The sequence below is a fragment of the Protomyctophum parallelum genome, assembly GCF_964188405.1.
Source record: "Protomyctophum parallelum genome assembly, chromosome: 14".
NCBI lineage: Eukaryota > Metazoa > Chordata > Actinopteri > Myctophiformes > Myctophidae > Protomyctophum > Protomyctophum parallelum.
In genome coordinates this window covers 32,561,890-32,568,097 of record NC_139709.1, presented here as the reverse complement: position 1 = coordinate 32,568,097, position 6,208 = coordinate 32,561,890, and positions in this window count along the sequence as shown.

The window sequence follows — 6,208 nt, the reverse complement described above, 5'->3', positions numbered from 1 at the left end:
ACTGTAGGCCAGTCGCAATAGACATTTCATCCATCTAGAACATTGATCAGAAAGAAAGGATTATGATAGTTAAAAATTAAATGATTTCAAGTTTTTTACAAATGGGACATACCTTCAGAACGACCATTTGTGCGTGACTGGGAAGGGACTTCAGTTTGCCTGCCACCAAATCAAGGATGTCTAACTGGATACCAGGGACACACTGAAGTCCTTCCAGTCTTTTGTTGATGGTCTTATATGATGGAATTGGGTAATTCATGTCTTGGAAAGATGAAGACATAGTTTAGAACTACAATTATATTTAATGCATTGCTCATAGTATAAGTATATATGGACGTTATAATATGGACGTTTATATGTATGTGTGTATGTCATACGTACATACACAGTATAATATAGAATATGGACGTTCAAGAATTACCCTTTCGCAGGAACTCGTATCCATCACATCCAACAGCCAACCTAAGAGCCAGACAGCTTGAAACCGTCTTTGCTGACCACTTGTGACTTGAAGACAGCCAGGTGGGAACAAGCCTGTTGAGCAAAAGGATATATACTGTATATATAGGAGGTTTATGTGTTTGTGTGCATGTGCACATGCATGTGCGTACATGGCATACATGTATACTTGCCTTCTTTCAAGGAATTTGATCTGGTCTTCGTTAAACACTTGTGACAGCATTTTGTTCTGAAAGAGAAAACAGGTTCCATGATTCTTCATTAATTAAATAATAATGAAATGGCACAAGGGACGGACTCCACAAAAAGACCACCCCCAAAAATCGGCGCGCGCTGTGCGCGCCCATACACATGTACCCTTTTCTGGAGATCGAGCCCCTGCCCCCTCAGTGCTCTCTGCACGGCCCTGTTTTGCAGTGACTATTGGCTTAGTGTGTATTACTAAATCAGAACCAGTGCATTCATTGATTAGGTTAATTGACATAATCAATATTGTCATGTTTTGATGTCGGGAAGTCATATATTTCACCATTTCAACAGCCATTTTCATTGATGTCTTAGATGGATGGATAGACAGACAGACAGACAGATAGACCTATAGCCTACACCGTTATTTTTGCTTTGTCAAATAGAGACAACAATGCATCAGAGCTTTATATTAAGGAATAGGCTTTATATGGGCGAATTCAGCACTTTTCAGGGACATAAAATAGCCTAAATCAATACGCTACAATTATGGGCCATTATTCATCAACAACACTATTTATTCAAGTTTATTCATCTGGCATACAGTTCTGTTTGAAATGGGTGCATCTTCCGGGATTGGCATACTGAACATCAATTATATAATAATTTATATAACCCTAAACATAACTTTTGAACATTTGGTTCACTCTTGTGCCTTAATTGATTCTTCTATTATATCAGTGGTTTTCAAACCTTTTTGTATCAAGTCCCATTATTTATTGGGCATTTGAGCCATATGGACCACCATTTATGAGATGTAGCCTCTCAGACCCAAAACCTTTTCATTTAATAAGATCTTGACCACAATCTCTCCTTGTACCATCATCAATACAGCATGTGTATTGATGATGGTACTTAAGGAGAGACAACAGGCAAAAGTTGATCAAAATAACAATTATTTTACATTATCTTGTGTAGACTTATTATGCAGATCTTTAACAATAATTGAACTCTTGAGAGTTTAAAATGAAACCAAATGGACATGTACGGGTTACGCTCTCAAGAGTTAAAGATCTATAAGAGTCCATTTGGTTACCAAGCTGGGGACTACCTAGCTGAAACCCCCTCAAGGGTGCTGGTGGTCCCCAGACCAGGTTGAAAACCACTGTATTACATAAAATTATATAGATATTATAGTTGCACTGATCATGACACGGCTGTCTCAGTCAGTCCGTTCATGGTGAGCACTGAGCCAAGCTGGCTTCAGCATATAGGCTGGCAGAAGAGCGAGATACAAGCGTCCTACTTTCAGCAAGGTCTTTAATCACCTCACGCCATCTGCTGGGCCATTTGTGCCATATGCATGTCCAACTTCCTGGTCTCAACTGCATGTTTCTTTCCTTCCATGGAGCACCATGTGAGCAACATGGCGGCGCACGTACGGTCTTCGCTTCCTGTCCTCTTTATACAGTCCTTGGGCCTGGCGTCGTCATGATGGGGGGCGGGACTGCGATGCTCTATTGTTCCCAGGTGTAACAACTCATTCAGACTTCTCTGAAAGGGGGAAAACCTTTGGAACTTGCCTACAGTAGCCTACTAAATCTAGAGATGGACGGTAACATGTTCTACAGGCGGCGGTGGGTCAGGGTTAGAGTGGCCGGATGGTAACCGCAAGGTTGCCAGTTCCAACCCGGGCTCCCCCAGAGTTAGTGTCGAAGTGTCCTTGAGCAAGACACTGAACCCCTAATTGCTCCTGATGTGCTGTTTGGTGCCTTGCATGGTTTATGAATGGTTCATACACAAACGGCATAAGCAATATTAGTTTGCCTCTTCTAAGTTACAGACAGTTCTCTTTAGGGGTGGGTCCCGAAACTCGGGACCAAGTATGTACCGAACCGAACGTGCCTGGGTACCGGGTACCCATTACAATAATTCAATTTCGGTTCTCTCTATCGGTTCTCACAGACACGCGGTCACACGCTATTTATTTATTTTCTACCCTTTTAATAGAAGCGCAGGGAACAGAGCTGATCGACAAGCCTACACCGCGTTGCATCAGCGACGCGTTGTGGGCTTGTGGCTTGCAGAGGCGGGGCTATTTCTCTGCATGGAGTTGTCGAGGAGTGGAGACAGAGAGACGCACGGTGCAGAGAAGCATTGAAGCAACATCATTATTAAAGTTTCTTAAACGTAATTTTCAAGTGAAGTTTATGCGAGGCAACTTTTAAGAGAGGGGACAGGAGTCTTGTGCTCTGCTGCCTAAAGCCAGACACACACCGTCTGCGCGAAGCCGCGCGGCGCCGCCTGGAAAATAGAACTGGGTTCTATCGGCGCGCCAGGCGCCGCGACGCGACGCGGCGGACGGAGCCGGTGTGCGTTAGGTTCATTGAAAATAATGGAGGCGGCTGTGTCCGACGCGCGGCGCCGCGCGGCGGACGCAGCCGGTGTGTGGTGGGCTTGAGTTGCCTCACTGCATGATCATGCATGTGCGCTGCACAGCATTGAATCAATATCAACCCACCACCGTTCTCACCTATCGGCTGGAGATGCCCCCCCCCCCCATTAGCGATGCTAATTTGTGTGTGTGTGTGTGTGTGTGTGTGTGTGTGTGTGTGTGTTGCTCTCAGATCTCAGACATGCTTTTATTTGTCATTGTCAGTAGTTAGTAGTAAGAGAAGTAGCCTACAACACTATTGCCCTGGGTAAATACAGAATAGATATATTATATTTAAAATAATCACTATATTATCCACAAATGGCTCAATAAAGGAGAGGATGTTACACTATTCATTGTACATTATATATATACTCAAATTGACATTGAGCTTTTTTGTTAAATAAACATTTGACCTCTTATTTAAGTTATTTTATACCATTTTGGAACCGAAATAGGGAACCGTTAAGAACCGGAATCGATAAGCAGAACCGGAATCGGTACCGGTCTCGAAAAAATCCTAACGATACCCATCCCTAGTTCTCTTGTATCATACCGTACTTGTATTATTTCCCACCAAGGACTAACCTCACATCAGACTATCCAGCATAGCTATATCTACCTCTGTGGACAGTCAAGACGGGCAGTGTCGGTAGGCCAATCGGAGGCTTACCATGCCTATGCTCGGACGCAAACTAGATTCACGCTGTCCGTCAACAGTAAACCAATGCATCTTGATTGTGAACTATATGAGTGTGAATGATAATGCAGGCTGGACACCGTGGACAGCATTGTTTGTCTTGTTGCAGGTGATATATCATAAAGTGGGTTAATAACTTAGACAAGTTCAAGGCGGATTCGGCCCAAGCCATGTTGTTACCGTAATGTGATGATGATAATCCATTGATCACTGGAACATTATCGAGCGTTCCTCAGCGTATTACCCGCACGGCCGGTCTATCGCTAGTTCTTTTATTCAATCACGCGAAAAATGATTATTTTGTGTTTACATCTGTCATATATGATGTGAAAACGTATTCCATGGACTTTTAACTGTGGATCTTGTCTATTCATGTGATATGTATACTGTTCAACTGTTGCCTGGTTAATGAAGGGAATCGGTGAAATTGATTTGCTTGTCAGGCACTCCTTGTTGTTATGTGTAATTGATTTAAACTTTAACAGCATCGTAACTGCATGACTGAATTTATTATCCATCAGAATGAAAAACCCAGAAAGAGAGAAAGATCCATGGTTTATTTCACTCTTCTGCTCTTTGACCCTGCCACTCACTGTCCATGGTGCTGAAAATGGAATGACGCATGTCAGAGAAAATAATGATTAACATGATTAATTATATATTAATCATATTGGAGGGATGAGAATACGTTAAGTGTTGCATACTACTAATCTCTCTCTCATTCTCTCTATCTCTCTCTCTCTCTCGCACGCTATCTCCAAACACACACACACACACACACACACACACACACACACACTTTCGCTCTCTCTCGCACGCACATCGCATGCAGTTTCTCCAAACACACACTTTCTCCTTCTCTCTCAGCTCTCTCTCGCCTCTCGGAGCGATCGAAAAGCTGCCCAATTATTTTTAATTTAGTTCAGCATGTTAACCAAACCAGCTAGCAAATAGGCTACTATGGTAGTCTAAATATAAATGCTACTGGGCACTCCTGCTGCTTCAGACGCTCAACATTTGTTAGGTAATCCATGAGTGTTGGCAAACAAGAAACAACACCCCCCATCTGAATAAAAGTCATCTCCTCCGCAGTAAACCCGACAGGACTTCCGACAGCTTTTGATAAAGTTATATTGCCTCCAGACCAGCTCACAGAATGAGGGCGGGATGCGTCCACTGGTTAATATTACGCTGGCCTGGGTAAAGTAAACTACAACATGAACGTGTTCAAAATCCTCGGAAATTCCGCTGAGTTTTCATCGGAACACCGCGGCCGCATATTGCGTTCGGGCCTGATGATAACCCTTCCACTGTAGTAGCTTTTCATATTTTCTATTATTTAGCATATTTTCCTACATAATGCCTCATTTGCATATGTAAAAATGTAAACTTTGTAATACAATAAATCATTGTCTTCGTGTAAGTAATCAACTGGGGAAGTTTCATGGTGATAATAATCTAATATAGGAATGGTTTTGCCCACTCAATTCATAATTAACGTTCCAATTTTGGAGCTCTGAGAACCAAAAAGTAAGCAGTGTAGCAGAGTAGGAAAACGCACAATAGCAGTACCTTGACTCTGTACCAGAATGGAACAGAGCCTTCATTAGCATAGACAACTCTGTTCATTAGTATCAGCGGTAATATCACCTGTGAAGGAAGTAGGTTCTAAGTTCTTTCCAAAATGGTGTGTATGCATGCATGGAGCCCATTGCCCATCCATTCTAGAATGACACCCAGTAGTCTCCAACTCTCCATCACAGTTGCATCGGTGCAACAGGTTGCCGTGATTGTGAAGTTGATTAATAATTCAATACATCCTGAGATAATAAACTCAGCAACAACACATGCCAGTGGTTGAGTTATGCATGACGACACGACAACCCATTAATTTAGCAAAATTATCTTATCTATGTATTCATTTTTAATGTTTGATTCTATTCTATTTTTAGGTCAAGCAAAGGGCGTCTGATAATGTGGAAGTTCAGATCTGCCATTTGCACCTGTTCCACTCACGATGTCCAGTCTCAAGATGAAGTGACGAGCTCCCGGGGGTGTCTGTGTGGCCTGGACTAGTTTACCAGGCTGTAGCTGGAACAACACAGCCCTACCTGCACTGTCAAACGACCATTTCACAGGTAATTGGTAAAACATCAACCCAACTTGTGGCGCTCCACCTCAGCAATCCATCTCCCAGGGGTCTTTTCTGCAATGCCATCTGCAGGATTAGGCTATATAACTGCAGATGCCACTCAACATGTCTAGGCTCTGAAATACAGCACAATAATACTAACAATAACTTAGATTTATATTGCACCTTTCAAAGAAAATACAAGGACAAGACATGTGTTTGATGTTATCTCTGTTCCTATATACCTTTGCTTTCTGGTCTAAATAAATAAAACATAAAAACATTGAATAAAACTCAC